General features: G+C 39.8%; 1 protein-coding gene across 1 annotated transcript in view; it reads left to right on the forward strand.

Annotated features, from left to right (window-relative positions):
• Positions 1-19,166, forward strand: part of B3GALT1 (beta-1,3-galactosyltransferase 1) — a 515,937-nt gene that overhangs the window by 463,306 nt on the left and 33,465 nt on the right. The window lies entirely within an intron of this gene.

Genomic DNA, 19,166 nt, shown 5'->3' on the forward strand with positions numbered 1-19,166 from the left:
AAATGTTTATATAAATGTTTAGAAGTTGCATATGGTGGAAGGGATGTAGAAACTTCCTACCCTTGGTCCCCTAAACAACACCATTACTGCACAGTAGAAATAGGATGAGTGAAGACAATGTTGTCAAAGTCAAAGCTGTGGAAGTCTCCTCTTTGACCACTGTGTATTTAAAAACACAAGTTTCACTAAATATTTAATGATAGGAATTTTATTAAAATGAGAACTCATTTGTTAAAACAAAGGCATTTGCTATTGCAAAAACATGCAAACATATATGTCCAGGCTAAAACCAAAATACTATGCCAAACACCCACCTTCAACAAACAGCCTGTTAAAATCCATTATTCTCCATTACACTAACATCAAATGGTTCGATTTTAACAGCACAACACTTTCCAAACCTACATGTTCCTCCATAGTGTTCAAAAGTTAAGTTCCATTTAGGGATGGAATACAATTTTATAAAATAAGCATGCCAGACAACCTGCTATATTTATGTCGGTTCCATTTCTCTGGGTGGGGGAGCAGCTGCCTTTAGAAACATCAGAGGCAGCGGCATCAGAAGCAGCAGCAGCGGAAAAGCTAGCACCATTAGTCAGTTTGCTAAGAAGAGACAAGACGCAAGTTCAGTGGAGCAGAAAGGTCCCTGCCTCTGTGGAATTGATGGAGAGAAGGAATGTGATTAGTTTCTTAAGGGTCAGGCAGAGGGACGATGGGTAATTTTGCCACCCCTCACTAAACATGCCTGTCTATCAGGGATGAATCAACACCTTAGATTACACATTATGCAAATGACAGTGGCAGTTTGGCACCTAATGCATTCTCCTGCCAGAGTTTAGATTCAGTCCCACTGTTGTCTGTGAAACATGCAAATAAACATGTCCCCCTGCCCCTCCTTGGCTTCCTTGTCCTTGAAATAGAGCTTCCTCCAAGCCCACAGCTCAGAGGCTAAGCTATATGACAGTGATCATCTCCTTGCAGAGGTTATGAACTCAGAACTCCAAGACTTGGAAATTAATTTAACAAAAACAAAAATAGAGGCACCAATGACTCTTGTAGATAATACAGTGACGCTCTCAAGGACATTCAGTTCCTTAAACTAAAGATCCTGAAGATGTGTCAGTGCCCACGAGTCAGAAGAAAACCACTACCCAAAGGTAGCTATTTCCTGATTTGAGTGTAGAAAAGTGACACTGGGCAACAACAGAACAACTATGTGTGATACAAACTTTCCTTTTCTCCCACCATTGGAATAGGCATGTCTTAATCTGGGGAAAGGAAAGCTGAAAGTTACTGATCTATCCTCACATGAGTACTGAAAAAGAGACTTGATTTGACTGTCCTCCACCAAGTCCCAGGGTAAAACTGGAAGATAGGTGCTGAAATTACAGGAAGAGAGGGTCTGTATGTGAACTATGACATCTTTAAGTGAACATGACCAGATACTAGTACAAATTGCCAAAGGAAATTCTGGAAACTCTTCCTATAGCTCCTAAGATACATTCATACCTAAGATGTGATTTATCCCTGGGGTAGATGATTGTCTTAAATCATCTTATAAGACTACTTTCAACATTGAAATTTAGACTGTGAAGATGAAATCAGAATTTTTAACAAAACAAGCTCATTGTTGGACCTCGGTATCAGTCGAGAGTTGAACTTCATTGTAGAGTGGATTATTAACTAAAAAGAAAACTTTGCTGGACAAAATAGTATGTGCTAGTCACCATTTCAAAAACACTCTCTAAAACAGGTCAGAACTCAAACATAAAGAGAATCAGTTCAGAGCAATGGTGTTCTTGTGGGTTATGGATTCATTATAACCACTCAGACTAAAAAGAGCCACCATTTTGTATGATGAAGACTTAGTGCAAGTAACTGTCTTCCACGTAAACCCTTGTGCCCAGAGTGAAAAACATAAGCTTGAAGTCAATAAATAGCACCCAAGTGGAGCTTAGATTTTTCTTTATACAAAGTCAGCCTTGTCTGAATAATGGTCTTCTTGGTTGGCACCCTTTGTAAGAGTATAATGAGGGAAGATGGAGAAAGACTGGGTTGCCCTGGCTTGTCCATCCTTGAAAGGCACAGCATGGTCTCTTTTCCAGAAAATAACGGGGCTCTTAATAGAATCAGAGACCCAAGCTCTAGCTTTGGATCCCACTGGTTCTTTTGCTTTGGTCACAAATGGTTAATCTTTCTATAGGCTTTCTCCCCGTAGAATGCGGTAATGAAGTTACTAAACATGGAGATCCTTTTTATGCCAGCTAAGGAACTCCCCCTCTTACATGCTGTCATTCATTTCACTGAGAATGACAACTTGATGAAGACAGTTGACCCTTGAACAGCATGGGTTTGAACTGCACAGGTCCCCTTATACATGGATTTTTTTTCAATAAATATAATACCTATAATTTCATTTTACAGATCTTAACTGTGTGGAAAAGTTTGTTTTCAACTAGAGAATAATGGAATAATATGTAGATGTGTGGAATCAAAAGAAGTAGAGTTTGAGTCCTGATTCTGTCCAGACTGTTTATCAATTCCTTCGTTTTTGAGGCAAAGATAGCAGTACCTGGATTTTGGGCTGCTTGGGGGTCGGGGCCCCTCACCCCCAGGTTGTTCATGGGTCAGCTGTATACCTACGTGATACTCAGAACCTCCTGGAACAGCTGTTTCAAAAAGCTCCTCAGAGTAAATCCCCTCCGTCCAGTATTAGAACACTGTACGGATGAGCCCAAGGTCTTCACCCTTAAAACAAGAAAGTCAGCTTTCGTGGTTCATTCACGTCTGACATTTGATCATTGTAAGCCACATTCCTGTCTGAATGGAGAACAAAATTTTGAAATAGTGCCTTTCTATGCCTTTAGCAGAAGAAAGACAATGGGATTAAACCTCCAATTTGCCAAACTCCCCAGAAACCCTGAGATTCTACGGGTACTCTTTCGCCTTCTCCAGTTAGCAAACCTGGCCATGACTCTGGCACACTTGCCTGAGCAGAGTCTGCAAAATGTACAAATGAAACACATGAGCCCTCTAATGAGGGCCAAAGGCCCGTTCCAGCCTCGCCCTGTTCCTAACAGTGGGTGAAAAGCAACACCGGGCTGTTTTTCAGCCAGCAGCCACTGAAGCTGTATCCCCAAGTAAGAAAGTAAAATGCCCCTGACAAAGATACAAGAGATCCAGGTGTCTCCAGTGAGTACAGGTCTTGAGATTCTATATTTGTTGCCAAGAGATTATCTCAGGGAAAAGGAGAAATATGGGAAACCACACGAAATAAGGATGGAAGACCAATGTATTTTAGTAATTTTCCCCACCATAATGTTTCCTTTAAATAGAGTTGTCTCTTTTTTCTTCACTTAATTAAACACACAAAACTACTAACTTGATTTGGTCTAGGGTTTTAAACACTTGCATAGAATGTGGTTTGATGTAAATGTTCAAGAAGCTGAAAAAACCCCAAATGAATTAAAATGTATTCCCTGCACTAGGTCATGGAAAGATACGTAATATTGCAAGTTATTTTGTACAGAGAATAGCAGGGAGTTGTTTTCTCATATCTTCTGTAAGACAATAAAAGGCAATAGTTAAAACAAAACAAAAACGTTCGGGTGGGCTCTCCAGACCTTTTGATTTAAGTCTGAATTGGAAGCTCTAGAGGCGAACAGCAACCACATTTCAGTAGCTCATGCTGACGATGCCCAGCATGTGAGCCTCCAGCGCCCAGGCCACGTGACTCCCACAAGTCTCCCCATGTCCATCTACCCTGAGCAGTGCAGCTCCACAGCTCATACGTACTCTCATGCAATTTATTTCATATCTTAGAACACTGTATTGAAATAAACCACAAGTGACTACTCTCTAGACTTCAGCTCCTTAGAGGACAGTATATTATTCAACTTTCTACCCCCAGAAACCAGCACAGCACCCGTACGTAGCAGACGCAATGAATAATAGCATCTTTACTGATGATAAATTGTATTAAAATATTTAAATATACTTTTCTTCAATTATTAAAACTAATAATAAGCATATTTATTAGCACTGCTGTGGGCCAGTACTTGTATTGAGTGCTTTCTTGATACTTATTTAATTTTCATGGATCTTAAGAAGGCACAGTTTTCCTGTATTCCAGCTGAAGAAATGATTGCAGAACACTGATACAGCCGGAAAATGGCAAAATTTGAGCTTAAATTGTCTGACTGCACTATAGTTTTAACACTTATAATACCACATCCTGGTATAAATGCCATAACAAATGCTTTTTAAGATTACTGACAAAATTCAAATCCTGGGAATTACAAATTAAAAGTTTGTAGCTACAAATTTTCATAAACATTTGACTCCCAGAGAGAGCCAAGGTAATTCTAGTCCAGTTTGACCTCCTTGATACGACAGATTACTTCTAGGTGCTTGGCAGTTAAGGAAACTAGAATGAAAAACAATCAAGATCTTATCCTCCCGAGATAGCATGCCTGGAGTAAGACCAGGGAAATCCAGCCCACAAGGCTCCCTCATATCACATCTGACCAGATGCCCTGAAGAAGTCCTGTGGTCAGCCTACAGATATGAATTCTTGCGAGTCAGTTCAAATCATTAATGGAGTTGGCTCACTGAACAGTCTACTGGGATGTGATGATTTCAGCATTTTAATAACTCTTTGACGCTGAGGATACTATCTATGTTTTAAGCGATGTAGGCGTTCATTCCAGAACAAGCTTTGAGATAAATAACCCGGAAGACTTCAAACAAAGACTTCATGCTGCCATCCTAAAGGCCCCCAGACGCCATGCTGTTCTCATCCCAGAAGGGTTGACTTAGTGCACGTCTGTGAATTTGACCCATAAATTGCAGGTTTTGCTTGCTTGTATTGTTCCTCTGAAATAGTAGTGACCCAGGAATAAGCTGTGATTGCAGATGGATGAGCCACTTTGGAAAGTTATGACCGTCAGTTCTACAATGCGAATGAATTTCAGGGACTCCAGGCAGCAGATCACTGTTAGTGCCTTTGTTCTCTGGCACTGCAATTGGCATGTGGAGTTTCTAGGCTTCACAGAACCGAGAACACTGTCATCTGTTCTAATAGTCACATCACTGAAATCTCTGAGAATGCTAACAGAGTAAACTTGGGAAGAGCGGGAGGCCTGTTAAGAGTAAACATCCAGCAGCAGAAGGATGATTACATAAATGAAATATGGCAGTCATTGAAAATGAAGTGGCGTGAGAGTAGGTAATAGCATGCAGAAGTGTTGATGCTGCTTGCAAAGTGGAAGAAAAGCACATGAAAAATCCACACAACATGATTCTATATTTATAAGTGAAAATACATAAAATGCAAATTAAGTAAAGATCTACATCTGCTTGTCAACAGTGCTTATATCTGCTTGATAGGATTATGGGTGATTTTTATTTTTTTCTTTTTATTTTGATCCTCTAAATTTTTATGTCTTGAGGATACATCCCTTCTGTACCACTAAAACAAAAGCTTTTTCAAAAGCAATAAAGCCTTAAAATACACTGTTAGAAAGAGAAAAGTTAAGAAAATTAAGAGTAATAAGGTACTAGGCTAACAAAAAATTTTTTAAATAGATACTTTAATAGGATTATGTTCACTCCATAAAGTAACCAAAAGGCCATGACCAGTCTGCCTTTTTTAAGACCTTTTTTCCCTAAGAAACCCAAAATACTATAACACAAAAGTGGTGACAGTCATTTACAATTCCAAAAGGGAAGTCGTGGAGCATCTTAACTGTCCAATAGGGCACAGCATCCCACACTGTGTTCCCAAGAAGCTCCTAATAATAGCAGAATTTGGGGAGCCATGTTATATCTCTGTGTTGAGATTCCCAAAGGAATGGGTCATATTAAAGGCTCTGGGGCCAACCTGCTGTAAATAAACCTGAAGAACTTCATTTACCCCAGTGTTTCCACCCGTTAGCATCCCACAACCCGGAGGAGAAAGGACACGGGGAGGACGCTGGCTCAAAGGCAGCACTTTGAAAATCGCCTTCCTTCAGGTTAGAATATGTTGCTACTATTGGGAATTTACTCATTTGCTTAGCTCTCTGACCCAAGTGGAAAATAGATACTAATCTTGATTTCTGGCAGGTGCCCCAGAGACCATCCCCTAGAGCTCCCCAGAGACCCAGAAGCACTGCCACTTCTCTACTAGTCTTCTAGGACTGGCCGTGCCCAGGGAACCACGGAGTCCATTGTCACTGGTGTGCTTCATGCCTTGAAAACTTTCTAGTTATTAGAGCGTCATTCTTCACCCCATTCCTGTTACCCCAAATGCAAATTATCCTCTTGAGTCTGGCAACATATGGTCTCTATAAAGAATTTCCGAGCATATTAAAATCAACCTAACAATAGCTCTGAAGATAATTTTTTGGAAGGGCAATTTTGGCAGTGAAATTATGTCAGCTCCAGACTTTTCAATGTATCTATTCTTATCAGTAGGCTGGATGTGACATGAGGTGAAGCATCTTGTTAAGGGATTTCATAGAGGAACACAGCACAGTAGCTATTGGAAATAATGACTGTGGCTATGGTAACCCAAGGTGAAAGGCACTATTTGCATCACTTTATCACTCCTTAGAGATCCAATTTACACATGTTACTGCTGTAACTGGACAAGATGGATGGAATCACAAATGACCCACCACAACAGCAAGCCAGATAATTTATTAAAAATTGGTTCAGAAAGACATTCAGGAAAGAATAATTCAAGGATTTGACAGTTGACAACTTGTGAAAAACTTTGAAAAATACTCACCCCAGAAAAACTGCAAATTCTATGTTATGTTTCCTGAATTTCTCTTCCATTGATGCTGAATTATTGTCTGTGTGTTTTATTGTTACCTGCAGAAACTCTGTCTTTTCTCCAGAAAATGTATTTTTAACCTAGAATCATTATAACTAAGTTGTGAGTTCAGGAATTAAATCAGAGGCAAAATTTGCCTTGAATGACACAGTGAAAAGGGCCAGGCGTGAGGAAAGGTATCATACACTCGGACTGCAAAGCACCTTTTGGTGTATCTTTCCAGCACATCACATCAATACTTGCTGTATAATATGGTCCACTTATCTATGATATCTCAGCAAAGGGCTCTTGTTGATGCTACTGTTGGATGATGGATTAATGTTTATGGCTACCTAGAAGCCATTTACTCAGCAATTATTTATTCATCAACTGTAATAATTCTTGCATCTTGCTATTATACGTAGGTGTGTGATAAAGATAGATATAATATTGAGAGTAATAAAAATAGTGATAAAGCCGGATAAAAATCCTTGCCCGTATAGAAGTTACATTTTATCAAAGAGACAGCATTAAAAGCAGTTGAGGAAACTAGCCAATTATTGATTGAGGGGTCTTTCCATACAACATAAACAATCAACCTAAAATACAGTCAATGGTAAAGTTATAAAAATACAGTGAAGTTGAAGAAATGATGAAAAGTTTGATGGAGAAGAAATATACTCATGAGCAATGACTCCCTTTGCATTCTCAATTTGAACTACTTTCTACCATGAACCCAAGAGTTTGCCATACCGGACAGCTCCCTATTCTCCAAATAAATCAAACAATTTAACGCCTTTGTTTCTTTGCAAATGCTTTCATCTTATCACTGAATCTCTCCCCCTGACAACCAGTTTTTCTCCTATTGAGATTTCATTTGGAAAAATCTGAACTCCTATTGAGATTTCATTCTGAAAAATTTGGACTCTAACTCAGATTTTGTCTCTTCCATGAATTTAACCCAGTCATCCTCATCAGTAATTAACTATTTCAGTTTTAGTAGCATAACTCTAATTATTCCTTATTTCTTCCCAAATAGTTATAGTTGATGTAAGTATAAGCTCCTTAGAGGTAGGGAATTTTCATTTCAGTTTCTGTGTTTCATATAACATTTATAAATGTTATAAATTTTAATCATGGGAATTATCATGAGTGACTAAATACAAACAAAAACACAGTGGTCCTTTTTAGGACCGAAAAAAAAAAAAGGACAGAGAAAAAGTTGTCAGCGTGTCTCCAGACTCGAGAGTAGGCACATGTATGATGCCATGTATAGTTATATAAGTAAAATAAACACATCACAGAAAAAGAACCAAATGGATTTTCAGCGATTTTTGAGAGTATATTTTTGGAGATCTATTTTTAAGTAAAGGCTGTGTGGTTTTCAGTGAATTCACCTTGGAGAAAGGGGCACAAGGGTCCCCTGAAAGAAAGAGTCAGTTGGCATCTAGGGCATCTGGCCTTAAGCAAGATCACAGCAAGAGGGCCAAGTGACATCCAGTCCAAAGACACATGGCATACATTTGTGGACAGCATGGAGAGAGGAAATAGTTTTCAGATGCCATCCCCCATTCAAAGGCTGCACCTCACATGGGCAATGCTGTGTAGGATTTTCCAAGAGAAGTACAGCAGGGACATATTTATTAATTTTATGGTGGTCAATAGTTCTCTGAAGCAAAGCTTCAGTGGTCAGCAATTAATAAAAACAGAAATTAAAATTTATATGCCATTTTAAAGCTTACCCTGTACCTCACAGCCAGCCTGAAAATTAGATTATCATCATCTCATTTTATACTTGAAGGAGTAGAATGGTGTATGGCTTTGGTTCTTAGTTACAAACAACAGAATCCAGTCTATCAGGTTAAGGAGAAAGGAACCTATCGAAGGATACGAGGCAGTTCATGGAATCTCTTGTGGGGCTGGGGGCAAGACCCAGGTTTGGTTCTTAACCAGTCAGAACAGCATGACCATGAACGACATAGCCCAAACAATGCCTGACAATCACTTGGAGCTGTTTTAGAGGACACATCATTGCTTCCACAGTCTCTGTTCACACCTACGATGTTCGCATTTGCAGGTCAGAAATTCCATCACAGTGGTTCCCGAAGAACCAGACCTTTGTCACTCCATGTGCTTCTCAGTCAATCCAAATAACCAGAAAGCAGCTGCCATCTTATGTTGCTCACTCCTGAATCTTTGTCTTGCCCAGAGATTTCTGATTGGTGGAAACTGGGTCGTATGCCTGTATCCTAGTTATAAACAGACTTCGGCTTCTTTTACAATTGGCACTTTACAGGAAGAAAAGCTAAGGGGAGATTGGAATAGGGAATCAGTAACCTGGTCTTCCAGATCTGCCATAAAGGGAGAATTTACTTGATTACAGTCACATAGCTAGTAAGTGGCAGAGCCTCACATGCCAAGTCTCACCCTCTTCCCAAGATCAATGACGGTTAGAGATGCTCATTATGGTAGAGGTGCTCATCTGGGCTTCAGAGCTTATTTAAAATATTCTTTAAGAGCAACTGTTTGCTTTTGACATAGAATTGCATGAGCTGTAAGCATCATTATTGGTTTGGTTTTCTAGATATCTTAATATTGTGAAGGGAATAGCCTTCTCAGTGGAGTTGAGTCCTTCATCCTTTCTCCAGTTCTCATTAAAACATAATGACTACACATCTATGTTATGAAACCAAGGATCTCAGGGCCAGAAGACCCTAAAGCCATAGTTACATTTACAGCAGCTGTAAGTCAGTTTTCCCTATTTCTCACATTACTCCATGAATAAGTTCTTATTAAAGGAAATAAGAAATACAAACATTTTTAATCTGACTACCATGTAAAAAAATGAAATGCAGAAAATACCTTATGGACCCACACATCATAGTTGAACAGACTTGTGTTTAAATCCAGGTTTACTCACTCACTACATATAAGATGCTGGGGCAAGTTTCTTAATCTCTTTGGATCTGTTTCCTCTTCTGTAAGATGGGAGCAGGAATGCTTGTTTCTTATAATTGTTAGTAAGATTTTATGTAAACTATAGAGAACATCATAGATGTGCATAGAGGCAGTGGAAGCAATGATGTGTCCTCTAAATAAGTAAATTATATGAAAAAAATACTTACTTGTAAAGCACTTTATGTAGTCCCAGCAAATAATAAGTATCGATTAAACAGAAGCTGTTATTTAAAATACCATTTCAAAATAATTACTTAAAGTGATAAACTTAAAAAAAGTTTTTTGGGGGTGGGAGAGTAATTATGTTTATTTCTTTATCTATTTTTAATGGAGGTACTGGGGGTTGAACCCAGGACATTGTTCGTGCTGAGCACGTGCTCCACCACTGAGCTGTTACCCTCCCCACCCTTAAAGTGATAATCTTAATTTAACAAATCTTAATAATGATGTGTCATGATACTCTACACAGTCATGAAAATGGTTATAGTTTTGGCTGAAGAAATATAATGTAGAGAGGCAAGAGAGATTTTCTTTTCCTCTAATTTCTGAACCATTCATAGAGTTCCATTTATTAAAAAAAAAAAAAAGACTATTTCCTTTCACAATTGACCTGTTTCCAATTATACTTAGAGACCTTTCCTAAATTCTACTTTCACAAAACTTTCAAACTGATGGGTTTTCAAATTATATAATAAGGGAAAAGCAAAGCAGATATCTTGAAATCTCTTAGAAAAATCACCTGTACCATCTGTCTGTGAGTTACTGGGGAAAAAAATGAGTATTAAAATGCAGTCTTTAAACAAAAAATAGCCTCAGAATTTCATGGAAAGTCATCTCTAATGGGCCAAGTGAAAACATGCTTTGAATGAGACTCTAAAACATTTTAACAGTCTCAGAAACAGCCCGACATCTCGAATGTAATAAAAAGTGAAACCTCTCATGTATGTAGGGGAACAAAAAGCACAGAACCATTTTTTATGTTTTGTTGTCATTAGCAAAACCTGTCCTAATGCCTGTTGAGTTTGTCTAGGATACAAACTTCCCTGTGTAAGAACTTGGACTTGAAGCCTTGTGTTCTGAAATATATTGTCGACAAGTGGCGGTGGGGGGAGAACAAAAAGCAGAAGGCAGGCACATGCCTCCCTGCTTTGGTACCAGTTTACACTGACACTTATCAGAGAGAGAACAGTGCTGAAAGTGGGAAGAGACGGAAGGCTCATCGGTGCCTGTTTCCCCTTTCTGGTGAGCACTGTTGGAAAGCTGACAGCAAAAGCCGTTTCTCAAAAGAATGAGCTCCCCATGCAGATGAGACTGGAGGGAGGGCTGAGTGCTGGTTTAGAGAATGTCAAGGGCAGACAGAGGAGGAGTGATGAGAAGGAAACACAAAGGACCACCAGAAAGGTGAGCAGAGAAGTGAGAGTGCAGTAGGAAGGAAGCCTAGGCAAGAGGAGAAAGAACAGAGGGACCCAGTGTGTCGAAGGCAGCTGAGAGCAGGGAGGGCATGGCGAGGCACGTGGATACCCTGCGAGAGTTAACTGGGTGAGGAGATGGAGAAAAAGAGGAGCGAGCGCTCACCTGGGGGCGCTGGATATGAAATGAAGAAGACTACGATGATGCTAATTGAAAGTGACGGCAGGGTCAAGGGAAGGTTTTATTGTTATTCTTGTCATTTTTCTGAGCAAAAGCAGATAAGCGCTTCTGAAGACAAAAGAGGAGCCAGTGGGAATAGAGAGGCGGAAACCACCAGATCTGGAAGAGCCCTAATCAAGTGGGTTGAGGAAACATGGACTAGTGACAGGATTCCTGATCAGTGAGGATTGATGCAATTTTTAAATTAAGAGAGAGGTTTTTTTGGCGGGGGGCGGGGGGGTCCAAAGAGGTTTCACGGCAGAGCTACAACTTGAACCTTTTTCTGTTGATTGTCAGTCTTGTGCTTTGTGTAGAAGACAAATTAGCCTAGTCTCTTTAATAATGAGACTTCCTCCTACAATATTTAAAGGCACAGGAGTAAGAAGACAGATGATGGGCAACAGTGGGGGATTTATGCAGTGGAGAGAGACTGGAGAAGGGACACATGAATGAGAATTGAACCCAGAGCCCGTGGGAGAGATTAGTGTTGGAATCCCTGCCCGCAGAACCCAAGCTAGAGGAGTCCGCAGTAGCCTCAAACAGACTTGAGAGCTATGTAAGGTTGGTTGTGGTGAAGGGTTCAAGGCACAGTAGGATGAAAATCGGCAGGCTGGGAGTCTGACTGTTGGGGAAATTCAAATCTTTAGTGAAAAGGAAGTTGTAAACAGAAGCAAATGTGTAGAAATAGAAATCCCAGGCATAAAGTAGTGTCTAGTGAGGGTGAAGCTGGGGGCTGGACAGCGAAGAACCAACACAGTTGATTGAGAATGAGAATGAAACCAACAGCAGCACTTCCATCGGACTGGCCAGTGGGTACTAATTTAAGAAAATTATATGCAAAACCACAGATTTCAGAAACAAAAGGGCATGATTAAAAAGCTACTCTGCCTACCCAAACTCTCCTTATCACCCAGGCTTTCCTTGGGGTGCATTTCTAGAACAGTTTATAAAGCTGATTCTAATGGTGAAAACTGGTGAGTCTCTTAGTTAAGTGTTGAAGTGATGATATACTTTGTCATATTACGTCTTGGATAGGTTCTATTAAAAGCCCTGACAAGCCTATGAAGAAAAATATGATGAATCTTGAATTGACTTTGTCTTAAGCATCTATAAAAGAACCATGGTGTAGCCATTTCAGGCTATCTTAGTGTACACAGAATGTTAATTATGGCTGTGTAAATGCTACTCAAAGGGCTATTTAAATCTGGTAGTTTTTTTATATTCTTAAGTCATATTTGAGAAAATTTTAATTCTACATCATATTAGTGCTAACACTACTACTCACAATGACATTTCCTCTGACTTGTGTAAACCACCCCCCCTTTTTTTTTTAACAAAAGTATAAGACCTTTTTATATACGCATCATAAACTGACACTGAAACTTCTTATGAAAATAGTCTTTCCCCTCTTGGGAGCAACAGCCAAGTAAGAAAACAGCTTTTGCACTAAATACTCAAGATGCGTTGACTGATTGTGGCTCTTGAAACATTTTATAGGTAATTCTCTCTGGATTTGTCTTTATCATGTTTATATTAATAATGATAACACTTTTAATTCATGTAGCAGTGTTCCACTTACAAATTATTTCCAAATAATTTTTGAAATTTGATCCTTATACTGATCCTGCATAGTACGTCCAGATGTTATCATTCTCGTTTTATAGAGTAGAGAACAAGGCAGAGAGATGCACTGAGTTCAGGACCAATGACCTAAAATCTGGAAGTTGAATCCAGTTCGTCCAGTGCTGTAAGATTGCCTGCCTATAGAATAATTTCTATTGACAGCATGTACATGAAATTATCTTTGGCTATTATATATTCCAATAAAATGATATTGCATAAAGGGGCATTCGAGTTAGAAAAAGGGGCAAAAAGGAAAATAAAAATTGCAAATTTTATCCATATGTTATCAGTTGCTGCATGGTACCTTTATCATTCTTTGAAATATGACCTAAAATAATATTACCTCTCTATGATGACCTGTCTAAGAAATCTCTCTCCTTAGACTTGGTAAATTTTAGATAGTAAATACACTACCATCTTTCTGGTTTCTAAAAATGTCCATTTATATATCAGCTTGCCCCCAGATAGTGAGCAAAGTGAAAACTCTTTTTGGTGTCATAGAGCTCATTGTTTTAAAATTCTCCCAGCTGCTGTTGGGTATGAGGTGAACGTCTTTCCTCGTGTGCTCTTCCATGTCTGTAATAAAACACCCTGGCGTTTCCTATCCCCGTGGAGAAGCCCTACGCGAGGCCTGACCACACTACCAGGCTCCCAGGCTTCTGTGATTAAATAAGTGATTGCTCTGCCCATCTTTAAAAATGTGCCTCGTATAAAACAGTCCAGACAATATCCATCACTGCAAAGGAAGCCAAGCATTTATTTAAAATAATGAGATCCTCATTTTCATTTTTTCCCCAAGAGGATTGTAGCAATGTTTAAAAATGCCCCGAATTCTAGAACAAGGGCAACACATTGATTTGAAGAAAGCTATAATCTTCCCTTCTAATTTCAAGTGCACTCTTTCTGCAGTGAAATAGAGTGTAGCTTTCAGAATAGCAAGAGCCCTGAGCCCACACCAAGGCATCCTCATCCCAACCACTCCTCTCTCAGGTTGGCCCCATTCTTCTGAATGCCGGGATTTATAAAGACCTTTTCAATAAGTTTCAAAGTGTATTGAACTAAAAGGAGAAAGGTTCCAATAATTTCTTCCAGATTTGGGAGGGAAATGATTTCAACTGCCGAGGCATGACAAAGATTACCTTTTGCTTTCTGCCACTTCCTCGTTGCAAATGATCTGTTGGCTAAGTTCAGTTCTGGGGTCTCTTTGAAAGGATTCATAATTGCATTTTTCAAAGAAACGAATTAGCTCTTTGTCTTTCTGAGGCTGAAGAGTCAGAACACTTGCTTCTACGAGCATTCGGGGATTTCTACTTCTATGGGTACCATGCCTGCCATGTAGGAAGGGGGCTTACTTCAAAGAAAGGCTAGGAGAGAAAGCCAGCCCTCTGTGATTTGGAGAGATAATAAGTCAGCAAGCTGTATAACATAATGGTTATATGACAGAATTATGAAATTCTGCCTTCAAGGACCATTATCTAGTGTTAATAGTGCTTTATTTCTTCCTCTCCTGTGCTTATTTAGACCGTAATTACAAGAGCGAGGGGAAGGGAGGGGGGTCAGGCATCGAGAGAACGATTCGCCAAATTAATGCAGCCGAGTAGACTCTCGGGCCTTTGGGGCCCGTTTATCAATTAGTTCTGTGGCGGTCTGAGTTCCTGTATTTCCCCAAGGAATGAAGATTCTTTGATTTCACTGATTCACCAGCTCTGAGGAAAGTCATTTGAGATCAAAACATTTTACAGAAAGAATCTCTTTTCCCCTGCTCACTATCCTGATGAGCTGTACCACCAGCTTCTCGTTCATTTCAAGAGCGTCTCAGAAACATTAGTATTTAGACCTCTTTCTCTCATTCTCTCTCCTTCTGAGTTTCTGTCTAATTTTCATTCCTTTCTTTTAACTAGTTAAAAATTGGCTGATGTTTTTCAACTGGCTTATCTTTCTGCACCATGGTTTTAAAGTTACTATGTGGATTTTAATGTTAAAACCATTTTTGTAGTGTCCTGTGGTCTCTGAATATTCAAAATTGGCTCTGGATAATAGAAATGCTGATAATTTGAGGTGACACAGGAGAATTGTCCTGATTCTCTAGAAACCAAGTCAGTATTTCAAGAACTGTTGGCCCCAACCTTTTGGAAGGTTTGCCGGAGCCCCGACATTGCTTTTTAAGTGGGAGAAGGGAGGGTCAAAAGAAAAGTGACCAGAGTGAAGGATTGCTTCAGTGAAATAAACTGTGTCATATTCTTTACATGGTTTAAAAAAAACATCAGCTGAACTAGCTTTTTTAAAATGTAAAAACTGACCAAACTTTGTGTCTATTTCACACTCCTGTTCCATCCTCCTTTGAGTGCTAATTACAAGTTGTTCATCCTTTAAAAGTTAATTTACCAAAACCCTGTTACTTACCTTTTTAAATCAAGAAAATAGAACTGTGTAGAGAAGTGAAGTCTTGTGAAGCAAAGCATTTGATTTTGTTGCTACCCAGGAAGGCAGTTGTTACGGATGGAATTGTGTCTTCCCCCCAAAATATGTTGAAGTCCTAGCACCAGTACCCCAGAATGTGACCTTATTTGGAAATAGGGTTTTACAGAGGTAAAGGAGTTTAAATGAGGTCTTTAGGGTAAGCCCAAATATGACTGGTGTCCTTATAAAAAGGGGAAATTTGGACATAGAGACACAGGCAGGGAGAATGAAAAGTAAAGACGAAGGCAGAGATTGGGGTGAGGCATCAATAAACCAGGAGCACCAAAGAGGCCAGCAAACCTCCAGGAGTTAGGAGGGAGGGTGGGACACATTCTCCTTCACAGCCGTCGGGAAAAGCCAACCCTCCAACATCTATTCAGACTTCTAACCTTCAGGATTGTGAGACAATACATTTATGTCAATTAAGCTCCCCGGTTTGTGGTACTTTGTCACAACAGCCCTGGAGAACTAATACAGTAAATAACTTACATCTCAGAAAGCTGAGGGCATTTGCAGGAGTGGACGGAATGGCCACAGCTGAGAAATACAAAGCCAAGAAAATCCAAAAAACCAGGATGGGCAGAAATCAAAAACCAAAAAGATGCCCCTAACAAAGCATTCATCCCAAAAATAAAGGCTCCACACAAAAACTACTAGAGCTGATAAAAGACTTCAGCAAGATAGCAGGATACAAGTTAGCATACAGAAATCAGTGGCATTTCTTTACACTAACAATGAAATATCAGGAAAGGAAAGGAAAGAAATAATCCCTTTTAAAATTGCATCAAAAAATACTTTGGAATAAATCTGACTAAGGAGGTGAAAGACTTATATGCAGAAAACTGTAAAACATTGATTAAGGAAATTAAAGATGACTTAAAAAATGGAAAGCTATCCCATACTCTTTGATTGGAAGAATTAATATTGTTAAAATAGCCATACTACCCAAAGCCATCTACAGATTTAATGCAATCCCTATCAAATTACCCAGGGCATTTTTCATAGAACCAGAACAAATAATCCTAAAATTTGTATGGAATCACAAAAGACCCAGAATTGCCAAAGCATTACTGAAGAAAAAGAACAAAGCTGGAGGAATAACCCTCCCAGACTTCAGACAATACTACAGAGCTACAGTTATCAAAACAACATGATATTGGCACAAAAACAGACACATGAACCAAAGAGCCAAGAGAAGGAAGAGAAGGAACTAAAATTTAGGAAAAGACTTAAGGACTGAACCACAGATAGCTAAATGTTCTATTCTCAGCTCAAATGTCACCTCCTCAGAGTGTGACCGATTTATCTGAAGTAGCCCCCTCCCCCTCCCACTGCTATTCAGGCTCTAGCCCATTGTTCCACTTTATTTACATCACAGCACTTACCTCTGCCTGAGAGTCTCTGTGCACTCATTTATCATGTGTTTAATTTCTGCCTCCATCTACTAGAAAGTAAGCACCCAGCCCCATCTGTCTTACTGGCTTGGAGGAGTGCCTGGCATCAACCGGTGTTCAGTGCATCTCTGATGAACAAATGAAGTGAGATACTATATTCCTTGAGACACCAGAGAGTGGCAGCAGGCCATTTTCTGGGGCTCCTGCAGCCTTGCCCTTGGGTGTGGGGCAGCTGGAATAATTGAGCCAACTCAGTGGCAGCTGAGGCTTAGGAGATCAGTGTTGACTTGTGCCTGCCTGAACCATGATGGAGAAGGATATGAACTTGGCACCCAAACTATGCACAGGTTACCCAAGGGACACAACCCACTTGCTCCTAGGACTGACCTCTGGCCATACAATGGGCCTTTTTGCAAATTCAGGGGCTTTTAATAAAATAATAAATTCCTCAAAGTAATAGACAATCTACCATACGATTTCTAGGAGAAACATATGCTTTTTAAATTGAAAATTCTACCCCCTTAACTTCTTGAAATGTGAGGGTGGGTGGTTACTGAAGGATTCTGTGGATGAAGTAATCTGCAATACAGTTAAGACCCCTGGTTGCAGGGGAGTCTTTCAAACGTTCTCCTTGAACGTTTCAGTGTCGAGAGATTTGTATTTAATAGATGACAAGTTAATGTGTCATCAGTGTCTGTGGTTGTGGTAAGGCTGCCAAAAGGAATAACAAACGTTATATGTGCAACTTTCTATTTTACTGATACATTAACGTGTCTATTAAAGAGGGTTTTTTTTTTCAGTGTTGTAAAACTGAAAGAAACCCCTGCAGGATGCTGCTTTGTGACACTCAGATCCTTCCCCCGAACTTTTCAGCCCACCAATTTTCCTAGCTTTTCAGTGGACCTTTCTTTGGCTTTGAGTTTTCCAGGAAGAAAATAGAATTCTCTAGCAGGACAATATGAACAGTGTAGTCACTAAACCAAAAAACTGACAGCAATGCTATGTATTTAGAAGAGTCGATCGATACGTGTGTCTGGATCCTAAATCACGAACTGATGAACTGACATAACCCCCTCGTCCCTATTTCAACCTGCTCTTTGTATCCTAATACCATCTGCCCGTATAGCACTCTTTCCCTGGGAACGCAATTAATGGTGATCATTAATACCTATAATATGTATTTAGAAATAAAGCAGGTGCTATTTTTGCCTTTATTTGATACCTAGGGCTACTGAGGCACAGAAAGAACACAGCAAGTTAAGATTACTCAAAGAGTAAAACATGGACATCTGGCACTTTACCAACTGCTTCATCCAACATATAAGAAATTACACTGTAGAGTTAAATGCACCAGGCTACTCTGTCCTGTCCTTACTTATAGTACATTTCTGGTCCAGAGGCATATTTTTGTGCTTGTTTAGCCACCAAAAAAGAGAAACCTGTTTGGTTGTGAGCAAAAAGGACATTTTTTAGCATCCCTTACTAGAGGTCCTCATTATCTTTGGCTGTTCTTCAGATTCTAGGCTGGTTCCTTTCCCCATTTTATATCCTACCTTTTTATTGTGATAACTTGCATTTACTAGTGACCAAGATATAACACTGTGCCTACTTTTGTTCTTGTCTCAAAAAAAAAAAATCAATAGAAAGAGTGATTCTTTCTGTGTGTGTGTGTGTGTGTGTATTGTGTCTGTGTGTCTGTGTTGCAGGACTTCAGGGCACGGGAACTGCAAAGTGTTTCTGAACCTCTTCAGCAGTTGCAGCTCCCCCCCTCCCCCCTGCCACCCAGCATCTTGAAACTTTAATGGGCTCTTTGCCAATCATCATTTTTTCATGATAAAGGATCCCCACAGAATTGGTGTAGTGTGGTGCATAGCAAAGCAGAATGAACTAGAAAAAATTCAAGCAATGGACGTACATCTAAGAAAACAGACCCCTGGGTCACTGGGAAAATAGCAGCCTGAGACGCTCCCTTCCACCCTGGGCTTTCCCATGCAAGCTTTTGCCTGTTGTCCTACCATTAGGCCTTGGGGAGCTCCGGGGGCCCACTTCCCTAGTCACTCCCCTGTCCTGTGGTCTTGAACTTAGTATCTCTGAATTTCCATTCTCTCACCTGTAAAATGGAGAAAATACCTCTTGTAACACTATGAGGGACAAAGCTCTATAAAATTCATGGCAGAGAACACAGCACGTAGTGTAATACTTGGTGAACTGTACACGTTTTAAATGAGACCTACAGTAACAGTGGTAAGAAGTATCATGTTGGTTAGCTGTCAAGGCAAGAAGGCTCGTTCTTCTATGAAAAG

The sequence above is a fragment of the Camelus dromedarius genome, chromosome 4 (assembly GCF_036321535.1).
Source record: "Camelus dromedarius isolate mCamDro1 chromosome 4, mCamDro1.pat, whole genome shotgun sequence".
NCBI lineage: Eukaryota > Metazoa > Chordata > Mammalia > Artiodactyla > Camelidae > Camelus > Camelus dromedarius.